The sequence below is a fragment of the Lactuca virosa genome, chromosome 4, assembly GCF_052849685.1.
Source record: "Lactuca virosa cultivar CGN04683 chromosome 4, Lactuca_virosa_CGN04683_v6, whole genome shotgun sequence".
Classification (NCBI taxonomy): Eukaryota; Viridiplantae; Streptophyta; class Magnoliopsida; order Asterales; family Asteraceae; genus Lactuca; species Lactuca virosa.
The window spans coordinates 519,430,617-519,447,805 of NC_136429.1; the positions used below are offsets into that span (position 1 = coordinate 519,430,617).

Sequence of the window (17,189 nt, forward strand, 5' to 3'; positions counted from 1 at the left end):
AGATGAATTGAGACGAGGTTTTTGTCTATGCTTTTGGTTGAATGACATAAATGAGAAATTTATTGTCATTATGATGTGTGATATTCGTTAACATTGTAATGAGATTGACATAGTAGAAAATGTCTTGAGCCGAAAAGAACGTACAAAATCCCATTGAGTATAAGTATTAGCTATGAATATCCATTCACAACCTACAACTCAAATTCGATAAGTTTAACTCGATACTTTGAGAGAGGAAAGGTTTCATGAGTGAAGCTCTGTGAAAGATGGATAAACAAGTGAAGCTTAGGGATAGCGGGACGCGATGCTTTATGAACCAAATTTGTATGCCTAAGTGCAGTGAACAGGAGAGCATAGTCTTGAACGGCGCTCACAGACTAAAGTGTTCCATCCATCCAAGCTTTGACTAAATGTAGATTTGAAAAAATTGAAGTGATGAACGTGCATGAAAGCGGAGATTGCCACTTGAATGGACAAATGTCAGACTTGTACCAAATGCAGAATGTCAGAAACACTCAAGACTAGAGTAATGATAAAGAAATACCCAAGTAAAAGCGGGAACCAATGTCAATGGAATTTATACCAAAGCTACCTAAGAAACATAAAGGTTTCTAATTCTATTCAGTTAGCGGTCCACAGATTAACTAAGTACGCTTAGTTCCTGCTAATCTATGAACCATGTGAAATGGAAAAGCCGACCAATACTTGCCAAAGAAATCGTCAAACTGCACGAGGTGTTGATCTCTGTCATCCCTCACTATGATAGTAGATCCACCTATTAGTTTTGACAATCATCGAAATCCTTGAGTATGAGCTTAGACACAAGCATAACTATTCATTCCTAATGGTCAGAACGAAATAACCATCCTGACTTGGGTAATATGCTCTGAACCTGTATGATAGACTCTGAATATTGCATGGAATACTCATTTTCATTAGTTGAGTTTTTCTACAACGATAGCTGTCACTGCTTGATGATTTGTACTACGAAAGTGTTGATCCTCGATATGTTGAACAGTGATTGAAGATGTGAAATTGAACAAAGAGCATGCATGTGATACGCTGCATTCTGATCCATGATTCACACAACAGATTATAGAAAAGATTGTGTGAACTGGAGAAAGATTTTAGACTGGTCATGAATGACAAGAGAGTTATGTAAATGAAAAATATAAGTCTTTCGACTTCCAAGTCGGAAACTGTGTAGCTTTTAAACGTCTACACTTTAAGAGAAATGATTCGGCTTAGAGAACAAGGCAGGTTAAACTTGCAGCTCAAAGGACCTTCAAAATTCTCAACAGAATTTGGTCATGATATTTATATCAAGTTATCTTGAGAACTAAACGATGTATACGGCGTTTTTCATACGCCAAATCTCAAGGAGTGTCGGTCCGATGACACACTTTTTATCTCTGTTTCAATGAATTGAGCTAGGAAATCGTGCAAATATTTCATAATTGGGAAAGTACATGCAATAGAATTGTATATAAGATTCGATAATCTTAAAAGACTTAATTCGATCGTATTCCCTATTCATTTCTTTTTTTAGGGGTTAGAATAGAGCCATCTATTCGACCGAGTACCCAATCTTGATTTATACTACTTAAATCAACTATAGAATAATCATGTATGGATCAATCGAAAAGAAAATGTCACCAATTGTTTTATAATGAATTATCTACGCGTTGAATTTCGGGACAAAATTCCTTTCAACAGGGGGGATAATGTAACAATTGGTAAAAATCGGTAAGAGTTAGGTGGTCAAACCACCGCGAACCGCTAGGTATTAACGAACAATTGTGTGTAATTTTATGTTTATAATGTATATTAAATATATTATATTTATGAATTTCTTTTAGAACATCTCGAACTGCTCGAACCATCTATCGTTCAGAATAGATTCAGAAATCACCAACAATTTAATTTATTTGTGGCGTTAAAAATAAAATTTTTCATCAGATATATCTGAGAGTTATGGATAATATATTTAAATAGATCATATTATCCTGATTTCATAGATATAAAGAACGACCAAAACGGAGGTCGTATGAGAAAGTTATGACTCTTTAAAGTTATAAAAATCAGTATTTATTTGATTTTTTCTTGAAACGAACCATGCACTATTTCGTTTGGAATAGCTACAAGTCTCGTAAACTGTTTTTTAGCACATTTTTGAATTCAGTTTATGGCCTATTATAAGAATAGTCATGGCCCTTGTTTTAATTCAAAAAGATGTCAAGATACGGTTTCTCACGTGAAGCTTTACTAAAACGGGTCGAATACGAGATCACGCATCGAATGTGAGTTTCTACGGTTCCTCTTTTACTGTTTTAATATTTTGGGGAGAATACATGAGTGTCTATTAAAGTTTTGATGATTTTCTAGTTTTATACATAAAATAGCATCATACTTTATTATTGGTCAAAAGTTTATGAAAATAACAATCTAAAATGTATAAATCATAAATCAATTATATAAATTATAGTAGAATGCTATAATTGACATAATTATACTTTGTTGTGATATATTAATTAATATTAATAAAAATCATAAGATTATAAGTAGATTGATATAAAGATATAAGTTATTCGACAAAGCATAAACTGTAATATTCGTCGTATATATGTGCACGAAAATACTAAGATGTCACACCCCGACCGATGGCGGAATCAACGGGGTTGCGACGTGAAACGTTGGTTCATAGTTAACAACATACATCGAATATTACAAGATTCAAATAAAATTACATTCTTCCAAAGTATGAAAAAGAAGAAAAACATTGTTTAATAAATCCCAAATGACGACTAATACACAATCCAAGTTCTATAAGGCATATGTCAAGAGGACCGGTTACTCCATCAATAGTTTATTTGAGGATGTCAAGATGCGGTTTCTCACGTGAAGCTTCACTAAAACGAATCGAATACGAGATCACGCATCGAATGTAAGTTTGTACGACCCCTCTTTTACTGTTTTAATATTTGGGGGAGAATACATGAGTGTTTATTAAAGTTTTGATGATTTTCTAGTTTTATACATAAAATAGCATCATACTTTATTATTGGTCAAAAGTTTATGAAAATAACAATCCAAAATGTATAAATCATAAATCAGTTATATAAGTTATAGTAGAATGCTATAATTGACATAATTACACTTTGTTGTGATATATTAATTAATATTAATAAATATCACAAGATTATAAGTAGATTGATATAAAGATATAAGTTATTCGACGAATCATAAACTGTAATATTCGTCGTATATATGTGCACGAAAATATTGAGAAAGCATAAAAGGACATCATATACATAACAAAATATGTTATTCAATATAATTGTGTGCAAAGGAAACGTACATTGTCTTAAATGACTATAAACAAAGATTTGACAAATATATAATAATTAATTGAAAATATACCAAAAACCAATTATTATTATTATACTATTGATCATCACGTGGAAACGATTTCTAAGTAAACGATATAATTTATTTTTATAATTATTATAAAAATATAAATCATTTTAGTTGTGACACGAAATTTGTCACATATGATAATATAATCGATTCTCGGATTTTTAGGGATTAACACCTAATGAACTATACATTATATCAATTATGTAACTTATCAAATATCAGTATAAATGAGTATTCAGCTACGCGAACGAACATCCTTCTTATCGGTTGGAGTGAGAAACTACTCAAAATAATATCGCCACAATATTCGAACGCTACATTAAATTCACTATTTAACTAATTGCACTAAGCTTTGAAAATCTTAATAATCTAAGATTCGTGTTAGTGACCCTAGTAAACGATGAATTTGTGAGCCGAAGAATTGTTGTCATGGAACTTGTGGATTGTGTATCCCGTGTGTGTTTGTGGGAGGATTTATCGAAAGGGGGTGAAAGAGGGAGTTTTATGATGGTGTGTATTTCTTTCATACGGATCAAATCCTAGAATTGAAACCTAGCTCTATAACTGTTAATCTAGGAGGGATCATATATTGTAGGTCTATGTACACGACATAGATTTATAATAAAGAACGTTGGTGTATATCTATTTCTTATGGAATGATTTATGCTTGTTGACGTATTTTCCCCATCTATGGTTGCTAGCTACAAGCGTCAAGTGTTTCTTTCTTTGTTACTATACGACTGTTTTGAAATGTTAGTAATGATATCGATTCCTCCATTTTTATTTATATTGTGCATGTGTGGCTTGTGGAGGAGTGACTATGGTGTCCTTTATAGGCAAATTGATATATTGAAGATTTTTATTCGAAGAAGTATAGGTCTAGATTTAGTCAATCCTCCCAATTTGGGCCGAGTGTGTAAGAGTGTGTAGGTTGTTAACTACCTCTCTCTACGACATAATTCTCCATAAGCAGAAACGGTCCAAATAATAGAATTGTAAAGAGAATGATTAATATTTGTTGTTGAAATTATACGAGTGGTAAAAATATGCGTTTATAATTTACCCGTTGTTGAAAAGTATTTTAGGATGAGTTTGCCCCACTGGCTAAGTGTTAATTTCTAAATTAAGTAAGATAATACTTAATTAATAATACGACATGGATTTACAAAGTTTATAAAATATGAAACTTATGAGTTTTCCATATAAACTATACAAATGCTTGTACAAGGTTTCAAGAGTAAACTTGGCAATTTTATGTTTTCACAAAGTGTGATTTGACTTTATTTTAAATAAATTGTTATTCAAAATCTTTATATGAAAAACATTTTGGTCATAAAAACCGTAAGAAGTTGTTATAAGTTTTGTTTACTTATATATTTTACAAATGGTGTATTTTTGGATTTGAGCAAATGACATTTCTAAATGAGTCTAAATATACTTTTATGACTCATTTATTTTATACTTTTGATAAAAAAAAGAACGTGTTTATAAAAGCTGGTCAACCAAAGAAATTTTATAAAACATTTTTTAGTATAAAATTTCTTTGCGTCAAAAGTGTTCGTATAGATGATCAGAAGTGTTCTCAGGTTATTTATAAGGTCAGAAGTGTTCGTATAAAAGATCCTCTGATATTTTTATCATACAATTATGAACGTCAGATTGTTAGGCGTGTGTAGCGATTCAGCAATAACCATTGTCAATGTAACTTCCGTTTCGATAATAATAAAAGATTATAATTGTACTGTTCAATGTATGTTCAATAACTGTGATTACTGGTTTACGTCGCGCACCTCGACGTTTTCGCCGTCGGTCGGGGGTGTGACGGGACCGATTGGATACTAATCAGAAATGGATTGCACTTTAGAACTTTTTACAAAGTTGGAGTCGTCACCCCATGCCTCAAAACACAAACTGGAAACATTGGAGGCCACGTCGTGGTAATGGTCGAACTATGTTGTGGTTCTTGTAATTCAAATTTTTCTTGTTCTTCGTCTGACCTCTCTGCTAGCAACCTTTCCAGCTAAATCTCTTTCCGGATTAAACTCTTCATCTTTTAACACTAGCTCTTTTTTGTTAGGCGAGAAGTTATCTAACCATCTTCCCAATTTCTTCAAATCTTCATCTAAGTCATACTCTTCACCTTCTTGCTCAAATTCATGTACTACTTCCTCAAGAAAAGCATCAAGAGCATCGAGATTTTGAAAATCCATAATTAAACGATAATAAAATTTAAAACTGAAAATGTATAATTTTATATGAGATAAATCTCACGCAAAGGATCGATAACAATTAGCAAATAAAATTAACTATTTTAGAACCGTTCCCCGACAACATCGCCAAAAACTTGATACGTGTGAAATTTACTAGTTTTAAACCTAACTAACTTTAACAAAAACAAACACACGGTAGGCAGTACACCTATCGATTAGTAGTTTAGTGAAGGTAAGCAGGGTATCGAGAACACAGGGAACGACAAATAATTAAAACTATTACTAATGTTAACTAATTAAAACAAATATTAAAGAAGGGGTTCTTTCTCTAGTTTTGCAAGACTAGAAACTTAAGGAATTACTTTAACACTTAGCAAGAAACAATTAACAACTAAATGAAAAACAAAAGATAATTAGATTCAATAATATTAAAGAGACTTCCATTTAGATTCGATTCACTTATTCCTATGGTCGATTTCGTGGCAAGTGCAATGGATTAATGTATCATCAGTTACCGATTTTTAATGTGATTAGGTTCATGTTCACTATTACTATTCCATTAGCAAACAATTTAATTCAAGCAGTGATCAGTTGATTAAACTAACAAGCTTCCTAGTGTTTAGTTCGAATTAAGAAAGACTTGTAATAATAGTTAATTAAATTGGTTGGTTCAATTAACTCATATATGGTTGGTCATCATATATGCTCACACATTAATTTAATTATTTTCTAATTAACCCTAAGTTATGTTCACAATACTAGGCTTACAATATTGATGGTCATCAAAATCATAAGAGACAAGCAATCAAGAAGATGTTCATACAACTCAATATACTTTGTAATTAACATAAAATAATTGTCTTTAACACATAAGGATCTTTTAACAAGCTTAACATGATAAATAACCAAATCAACTTAATCCAAAGCCACTCAATCAACACATACTCATAAGTTCATCTACTCTAAACGAATTATATGACTAAATATGCCCATATCAAATGTGTAACATCCCAAGAATACGGTCCAAAAATTTCTTTTAAAAACATTACTAATTCATAGTTAAGTCGTTCAAACTTACAAAAAGGGTTTATATTACAAATCATAGTCTCATTTCCAAACACTTGTTTAATTATCAGAGTAAAACATCCCAGGTTAACTTGCCATGGTGTGTGCACTGCAACCCTCCCGAGCTCCTTTTCTGAAAACTGGATACCTGAAACCAAAACTGAAAACCATAAGCACGAAGCTTAGTGAGTTCCCCAGATACCACATACTATACAAACCAACCGATCCATACATGCCATACATAGCCAAGAGCCATACATACCCAACATATCCATAATCAAGTACGGTGCTATGTGTCAAACATAGTCTTACGGTTATGCCACGGTCCTCACGTGGTCTTCCTGGTCAAGCCTGGGGCCGCTCCCTGGGTCTTACAGACAGGTGCCAAGGGTCACCCCCTGGTCTTCCATGCAAGCATCACAAAGACGACTATACAAACTATTCTATTAGGCTATTCCGCATATAGTGCGCCAGGAGCCACCCCCTGGTCTTTCATACAATAGCATACAGTGCGCCAGGAACCACCTCCTGGTCTTTCCTACATATTGCCTAGGGCTAACCCCCGGGTCTTCCTACCATACAAAATAACATACTGTGTGCCAGGAGCCGCCTCCTGGTCTTTCATGCTTATTGCCTAGGGCTAACCCCCCCGGGTCTTCCTACCATACGTAGACTAAATGGGTCGGCATTGTGGCCGTAGACCCATACAAACAGTGAGGAGACTCACCTCGAAATTGCCGGCTGAAAGGATAAGATCAACTGCTCCGATCACCGACCCGAACTCCACCACCGAACACTACCAAAGAACCAATTCCATAAATACCAATAATTTCCAAAATACCCTTGGAAGTCAAACTGGTCAACCCTTGGTCCAAGTCAAAGTCAACCTTCCTGGTTGACCCTACTCGCCGAGTCAACCCGTTGACTCGTCGAGTCCTTATGCTCTGAAACTCCCATGCCACGACTCAACTCGCCGAGTCGCCCCAAGACTCGTCGAGTCCAACAAGTTCAGAGTCCTTTCTTGCTCAACTCACCGAGTCATCCCTTGACTCACCGATTCACAGCTCAACCAGAAAAGGCTAGGGTTCCACGACCAGACTCGCCGAGTCCAAGGCAATCTTCAACAGACTCGCCGAGTTGTTCTTCCAACTCGTCGAGTTCCTGCCTATCTTCATCCAACTCGCCGAGTCCACCCATGTGACTCGCCGAGTAGCTTCAGCTCTTAATCCATACAATGGCTTTTCGAGCCATGCAGGGGCTCCAAACTGTAGATCCACTCTTCTAAGGCCCATCTTTCACGTAAAGTTGCAAACTTTACGTGAAACCAAGGTGCTATAGGCTTAAAACACTCTAGGGCTTGGTTTTGTGACAAGCATGCTTCACCAACACACCGAAGACTGCTGCTTTATGGGTTTCTAGGCCAAGACAACCCTAGATCCGAAGTTCTCTTTGCTCACAAGGCACAATACACGAATTAACCTTGGAAATGGCCCAAAATGACAAAATCTAACTAGGGAAAGGGGATCTAAATGAATAACAGCCAAGGTAGGAGGTTCATACCTTTCTAGGATCTGAAATGACACACCAACACAGAGTCCACTGCTGCTTCTTGAATCACCCAAGGTCTTCCTTCTTCCTTCTAGCTTTAAATCACTCAAAATGGCAAGAGAAGCTCAAGGACACTCAATGGCTGCTTAGGGTTTCGAGAGAAGGTAAAGGGAGTAATGGAGGCTGGGGTGAAGACCTGAAATGATGCTTAAATAGGGCACCAAGCCCGGAAAATAGGGTTTTCCAACCCAGACCTGACTCGCCGAGTCGGTCCCTCCGACTCGCCGAGTCGGTCACTTAAACCCCGACACGGGTCCCGCTCCAACTCGCCGAGTTCTCCCATGGACTCGACGAGTTGACCCCTTTAACTTAGGGTTTTCCTTTCCTTTCTTGGTCTTTCTGATTCTGGGTGTTACAACACTCCCCCACTTAAACTAGACTTCGTCCTCGAAGTCTGTCACGGCCAACTACCTTACCATCTGGTCGTCACTTACCACAAGGTGCACACTCCACCCCTTTCGATCCAAACCTTGAAGATGCCATCTTCAGAATAACCCGTTACTTGCAACCTTCGAGTACAACACTTTATCCAACCGGTAATCATACCAATACTCCTGATACACCTACCCTTGATTCGCAAGGGGTTTACTCTTTCACCCTACACTGTCACTGGACTTTCTAAGGCACTTTCCACAACAACAACCTTCCCAATGCCCTTCGAGGACCGATCCTCTGCCGAAACCCCAATCCCGGCCACTCCCAGTGCCGGCCATCGTACCCATACTCGCGGAATAACCCCCATACAATGCTCCCATACTGAGTGCTCCACCCACTCGGGAGAATTCGGACAATTCTTCGGGTAGCAGATCCCTCTCTGCTACGTTTCGGGCTCAGCCGAGAACGGCGTCACCGAGCCAAATCCTTTACTCTGAGATCATTCGATCCCGCGATGAGCAGCTTAGCATTATCCGATCAGCTCACGGCTTTTCACACCGAATCCTTTATCATCATTCCTGCCTGTAGTCCTATTGACTCCCATCCGCCTACCGGATGAACCGAGACCGCCCTGGTCCCAACTGGTCTACCGTTACCCGGAATACCGGTTTCCCCCATGCTACCTCGGAGATACGGGCCCTCGCCCACACTCCACGAACTAAGCTACTAATCAATGCCACGGCTTACCCGCAGTCTTGTGCCACTCTTGGTCTCCAATGACCTACCGTCTTCCAAACCCAATCATAATGTGGCCTGCTCACATCCGGGCGGCTGCCCCGTCCTGAACTTAACTACCTGAAAACCCTGCCACTGAATCATACACCTGATGCATTCGTACTAGCGAATAGGGACCGACGAATGCTACGGGCCACCCCGTAACCTCACGACACTCCTACGCTGCCAGCCAACTAAAGCTACGGGCCACCCCGCAGTCTTGCTAAACCAGTGCTACGGACCACACCGCAGCCTCACTATACTCACATACGATTGCTACGGGCCACACCGCAGTCTTACTAAACTAATGCTACGGGCCACACTGCAGTCTTACTAACTAATGCTACGGGCCATACTGCAGTCTCACTAAGCTAATGATACGGGCCACACCGCAGTCCAACTATCCTCACATACGATTGCTACGAGCCACACCGTAGTCGCACCACACTTCGACGCTATCTGCTAACCATCGCTACGGACCGCCCCGTAGTCTTACCATACTTCTCTTGCTATCTGACCACTGGTGAATGCTATGGCCATTCGGTAGTCTGACATCACCTTTCCACACCGACTGGCTGCTAGTGGATGCTGCGACTAACCCATAGTCGAGCATGCAAGCACAATCTAGTACCCCCAAGTGGTACTCATGTCCCAACTGGAACTCCCAACCGATTCCCTGCAATCTGCTACCAGACATCTCGAGAATGAGGTCTCACAATTGGCAAGTCTTCCAAACTTCCAATTCACACTGTCCTCAATTCATACAGCCACCTGGGCCGTCTTTCCTCCTGATAGGAGAGCAAAACTTATCCTAGTTTCAAAACCCCTTCTGCTCCCATAACCTGATTGTTTCTCCCCCACTTAGCTTCAGCTAAGTCTTTACTGCACGCGAAAATCCGAAGATTTTCCATTCCTTCCTTCCTTACACGATAGGCATGATAACCACTATCACCCTACTCTTGCTAGCGATCCGTCTCTAGTCCACTCCAAATACCGCACGATTACCGAATACTAGATGAACACCTCCCGCATCCCTGATACTGATAATCCCCTGAGCTCCAACTAATGCCCTTAAGGTCCGAATAACTACTGCTCCGGGCAACCTCCTCGGTGATAAGCCACTTCCTTTGATGCTTCCGAAAGCCATCCCAAACGCCAAGACTAGAACCATCAAACCTTGATGATGGTGGCTGACTACTCCCTGAACCATTTTCAACCGTAACCGAGATGATACTGGACACTTCGACCCCGAAGTGAAAGATGACCTACACTAGCTACTAATAGCTCCTGGTATGCAATTGGCATATGGCAATTCCAAAATACAATCCGAATACAAGCAGAGAGACAAATCATACATAAAATCGCCTGGGTCCGGGGTAAGAACTTCCCTAATTCACATAGAAGTGAAAATAGCCATAGATACGTACCTGCAACATTCCCTGCTGTAATCCAGATCTCCCGCATCAGTAACGTACGCACACTTCAAATAAAACAAAACTCTTCGTTTCCTTCTTATGAACGACGGTTCGACAGTCGACGCAAACTTGCAAAGGGAATACGACGCTGAAGCTGAAGTCCTGAACCGTCATCACAATTCTCAGTTTCTCTCTATCGCACGTAATGGAATTAAAAAAGTACATAACATATTATAATGATTTGTATTGTTATTATAGATGTACTTGTTAATTGTATGGAGTATTTTCCTACCTAATTATTTATTAAACCAACCAACATGTAAAAAAATATATCAATAAGTGTCATTTAAGAAATTTTCGAGTATACCCGATAATTACCCGACCCGACCTCAAACTCAAATACCCGAAAACCGAAAACCCGAATTACAATATAGGTCGGGTATCGGGTAATATTTTATTAAGGAAATACTCGTTCTACCCGACCCGTTCTACCCGAAACCCGAAAATTTTGCCCGTTCGACACCCCTATATATATATATATATATATATATATATATATATATATATATATATATATATATATATATATATATATATATATGGAAAACAAAAAAACCCTAAAAAACCCTACAAATTATAAAAATGTAAAAAAAATATATATAAACTTGGAGATCACAAAACTTTTTTTTGAATTTATATATGAAAAAAATTGCATATTTTCTTAAAATTTTGCTGAAAAAAAATAAAAAATCAATTTTTTTGATAAATTGGTTTTTTCTACAAAAAAAAAAATCAGCGAATTTTTTATAAAAGTTGTGATTTTTTTATATATAAATTCAAAAAAAATAATTTGTAATCTCTAAGTATTTTGTTTTATGTATTTTTATGATTTTTAGGGTTTTTTTAAGGTTTTTTGTTTTTCATAGAACCTAAACCTATATATATATATATATATATATATATATATATATATATATATATATTGGATCGATTGAGGACTCAAAAATAAGTAACTATTGCGATGACAAATCTTTGTCGCGTGATTGAAAAAATAAAATGTGGAGATTTGCTTTTATTTATCATCAATATCTCGTAATATGATATGACGCTTTTGTAAATATGTGCGATATTTTGGTATTTTATGGAGGTTAATTGTTAAAAAGAAAAAAAATGAAAAAAGAAAGAAATCACCCCCTCCCCCTTCAAACGCATCCATTTTCGTCCCCTTCTCTTTTCTTTTACTGACACATGTCAAACCATCATTTGGTAGGGGGTTTCCACCCACTAAATTTTTTTCTATGAAATTTTTTTTAAAAAACTCAAAGTTCTTAAAATTTAATTCTCTACAAAATAAGCACAGTCATGATATTTTAAAAAAAGAAATAATTTTTTATAAAAAATCCCAAAAAAGAATCTCCAAAAATCATAAAAAATAAAGAGATACTTCTACTAAATATACTAATGACTTTGTATAAAGAATTTATTTTCAAAAATAAGTTTGTAAAGTGTTTATTTTTAATTTTAAGAAATGTTAGTTTTCAAAAAAAATATATTGAACATAATATGATCCAAAATGTGATGATTCAAAATATTTATGATTTAAAAGAAACACTTTTGATTCAACTTGTTTAAGATCCTTTATTTGTTTAGATCGATAAATATTTAGATTCAAATATTTTTTAATGTTTTCTTATATTTTTTTTGATTCAAAAATAAATGATTCAAAATATATATTGATTCACATTTTTTTGAACAAAAACTTTATTTAATTAAATATATTATTAATCCAAAATCATATATTGAAAAATGATATGATCCAAATTACTATGATTCAAAATAATTTTATTCAAAATATTTTGATCCAAAAATAATATGTTTCAAAATTAATGATCCTTAATATTTTTATTATTTAAAACTTTTATAATTATTAAAATTTAAAAACTTGAAGCGATATTTAGTTTAAAAAATAAAATAAAAAACCAAAAAAAAATCAAAAAGTAAAAGCAAAAATAAACAAAAAGACTAGAAACTTCAAGTATGTAGTAACAAAATTAAAAAGTGAAAAATATGAAAAAAAAAATGAAAAAAGAAAAAAAAATAGAAAAAAAGGAAAAAAAAAATAAGAACTTCAAAATCGAGTATATACATGTTTAAAAATATTTTATTATATTTAAAAAAAAACAAAAATATATAAATAAAAACTCACTTAAATGGCGTTACATGGACGTTCGTCGCACGTGATTAAATCCTCGAGTTTGTAATAATTACCACGGGCGTGCGTCGGATTCGAACGCCTCACGCCCAAATCTGAGTTTATGCTGTTTGATTCTGTGGTGAATGATGAAAAAAGACCGTATTACCCTTATGTTGTGCTAGATAAAAAAAATTAACGTTCATCATTTAAAATTCAAATACAAATAAAAAACAACATAATAATACACATATACACCAATATTTTGCTATCTTGTATTTGTTTTTCTCCCAAAGGCCACACGACTTGAAGCAATAAAGAAGACAATCATTTTGGCCATTATTGTTGTTAGTAATTTTGTCAATTAATTCCTCTAACTCTTCGGTCTACTTCTTCATTTCATAACAAAATCAATTCCTTTAATCGGTACATCTACCTTTGCATTGTTTCACAATCAATGTCAATCTACAATTTTTTCAAGCTAAAATTACCCATCAAAAAACAATCCCAATTTTTGTTTTTATGGTTCACTTTTCGAGAAATTCTAGGCGAGAGCAATCACAATGTGCTGCCCATAAAAACTAAAAAGAAATCCGATGCTTTTTCACTGAAAAGAGAGATATACATACACATATACACAAATTAAAACGAAATCCAAATACGAAATCATATATTTCGCAGCCAAAAACATAAGGAACAAGTGGGGAAGAAATCGGCAAACATTAAAAAAAATCAGAATGAAGAAGGTTGCGTTTTCTGCTGTGGAGGTTATCAACGAGAAAAAAAACGAAGAATAAACGTAAACGAAGGGAGAACCTGTTGATTGGTCCTGCTGTTGCTTCAACGATCGCTGCTTTCTTTGTGCTTCAACTATCGTTGCCTTCTCTGTGGAGTTATCAACGTACGTAGGGTAAAATCGAATCCGCATATGATGTAGTCCCAGTCCAGCAATTGAGAGGGAAGGACCGAATCAGGTTTTTTTCTTGGACCGAGTCTAAGACTTGGACCGAGTCCTTAATTGCAAAAACGAAATCAAACATCCTAATCTATTTTATTTGGACCGGGTCCTTTGTTGGACCCAATTAAAAGCATAAACAAACGACCCCTAAGAGATATTCACATTTTTTGATCTAAAATTTTCATATAAATTCAAAAGATTTTGAAATATGTTTTTAACCGCCCAATGACATATGCATATAAATAGTTGTACAACTGGCTTTATAAGTTGTCTTTAAGACAATTTTTTAAGACATGTTTCATTTTGTTGTAAACTAAGCATAATAAGTTGTATTTAAGACTTCAAATGTGTATGTATTATAAGATAGTAAGATATATATATATATATATATATATATATATATATATATATATATATATATATATATATATATATATATATATATATATATATATGGGTACGGATCCGGTGAGGATTCAAAAAAGGGTGAGGACTGCGAGGACAATTCTCGTCCAATCGTGTTCATTAAGGGTAATTCCGTCAAACAAAAAAGTATTGGACCGAAAAGAATAAATGTGTTGGGATGGACATGGCTAACAAGAAACCATATTGGGCTAACAAGGCAAGACTCGATGTTCATCGTCCTCTTCTTCGTTCATCAAGCAAACGCGAAGAAAACCTTGAAGACATTGAAATTACCATCTTTTCTTCTCAATTCTTCAATATTTGATTCAAATCGTGCAAAATCAGGTTAGATTTGAACATGAAAAGGATATTTTACTGTTGATAATTATCCTCTGTTTCAAATCATGTAAAATCAGCTTCGATTGTAATGAATTCGTTTACAAAATAATCAGATTAATCTCGAATTTTCTGATAAAATCGTTGGTTTAAAGTTAGATTTGTTTATATTAGAAGTTGTGTATGTATTTAAGAAGATAAACATGAGCATGCAAAGAGTACACTAAGAACGTACCTATTAGAAGCATAAACATGAGCATACCAAAAAATATAACCAACAGAATAATAAATAGAAACATATCGGTCATGAAGTCTGGTGCCGCCTTGGCCTCCTCTGTCGTGAGCTGAAATGCACGACCTCGAGCCCTCTTGGGCTCCGCCCTGTCCTGGCTCCCATCAGTGATCCTCAGAGTAGTCAGCGCTGGAGTATGCGTCAGCCTAGAAGCAAGCAAGGGACAAATGACCTTTACGTTACCCACCTGATCACAGTGATAGAAAATCCTAGTATTGGGTACTGGAGCCTACTGAAAGTATCCCCTCGTAATATGGCCTTGCCCTCCACATTCGTGGCACCCAGAAGAAGATCGGAAAGCACCAGCATGAATCTTGCCGCACTTTCCATAAGTGTGGCCCCTCTGACCCCTAGATCTAACATCAGCGGCCTTGAACCGCTTCGCGTAGGCTGCTACTGCGTCGGGCCCTGCCTCTGCTCCCTCTTCTGGAGCTCCATCTTGGTCTCCCGTCACCTAGCGGCCTCCTGCAAATCCACCAATGAACCATAGTGATGCATAGAAACAAACAGACGGATGTCTGTCTTGAGCATCCTCAAGTACCGAGTCATCTGAGCTTTCTCGGAAGCAGCAAGCTCAGGGAAAAACATGGCTCTCTTCGTAAACATCTTGGTGATCTCCGTCACCGACCTAGTCCCTGCCTCAAATCCAAGTACTCTTGAGCCAATCTCTCCCACTCTAGCAATGGAACATATATCGAGCGGAATATGTTAGAGAACTGCTCCCATGAAATTGTAGCTCACTGCTCTGGGGTGTATGTGTTGGGTTATGAGCATTCTAACACTCCTAAGTGTACATGCAACCCTAAATACCTTGGATCTATGTTTTCTCTATTATACATACAATTATGAACATCCAAGGTATTATCCTAATCTAGCATACAAAATAATAAATATAACAAGATAGAATACATACCTCTTTGATGTAGAATGTCTTCATGAAGCTTGAGTGCCTAGTGCCCCAAGTGTGACACCTCAAATGGTTCACACAACACCAAATACACTTGGAATAACTTGAGAGAAACTTGAGCACTCCTTGAAATCGTCTAGCCCTCACACTCACACATTAGTGCACGATTTCTTGAGCCATGGGATTCTTTTATATGGTGGCTATTAGGGTTACACCATGTAACTCATAACTTTACCCATTCCTTATGCTCCATGGATTTTAACCTCCATGGAGTATCCATGGGTCACCCCATGGACTTAGTCCAACATAAGGAATCTTGGATCACAAGCCCACATATATAAGAATGAATGATTTACACAATCAACCCATATATTTAATTAGTCTCCTTTTGATCACTTAATTAATTCCAAATTAATTCTTGATCAATACTAATTAAATAACCTTATTAATATATTAGAACTTATAATATATTAACCAACCTTAAGTGTTATTTCTCTCATTATAGTTTATCCAAATGCATGATGCCATGCAACCCAAATGGACCATGCCGGGTCGGGTCAAGTCTTACCAATTATAGTTATGGACTTAGACATTAATCCAACAATCTCCTACTTGGATAAGTCTAAAACTATTATTGCGTATGACGTCAGGAACCGATCAGCAATCGTAGCTCTCAAAAGCTTCTGTCGAACTCTGACCTTGTCGATGAACTCTGACATTTGTCAATGACTTGTCTATTAGATAAGGGATCATATATTCCTCCATTCTAGATATCATATGGACTGAGACATGGATTATCAGTCATTCTCTCTGTCCATTTGTTGTTTCCCGATTTCCGATTCATGATGACTGACTGATTGAACAAATCAAATCAGTCCCGGCTTGGCCAAGCACTCACATGTATCATCTTTAAATCATCGAGGGGCCCACAGATATCGCTTTTATCCCGAAGGTAAAAGGAATGGATAAACTTCGACTCATATGGCTTGTTCTACTACTTGTTGAATCATACACAAATGCACGTTTTATAACATCGAGTTACCAATACGTTTTCGTGCAATCAATGTATAACCAACTCATAGTAACAACTCATATCTCTAGGTTTGAAGAATATAAGATATTATCGTCTCATGATCACTCGTGATAAAATCCATGAAGTGATTCAAATGAGCGCGGGTTGAATCCAATACTCAGAACTTATGAGCACTCATGAGTGCTGTAGCACCACTTTGTCCA

At 36.3% G+C, this 17,189-nt stretch overlaps 1 long non-coding RNA gene across 1 annotated transcript; it reads right to left on the reverse strand.

The window, feature by feature from the left end:
• Window positions 1-6,576: 6,576 nt before the first annotated feature.
• On the reverse strand, window positions 6,577-14,094 carry LOC145169537 (uncharacterized). The gene is made up of 4 exons (XR_013742550.1): window positions 13,872-14,094; window positions 13,071-13,192; window positions 10,877-11,026; window positions 6,577-6,840 (listed from the first exon to the last, which is right to left on the reverse strand). It is a non-coding gene; the product is annotated as an uncharacterized LOC145169537 (long non-coding RNA).
• Window positions 14,095-17,189: the final 3,095 nt, after the last annotated feature.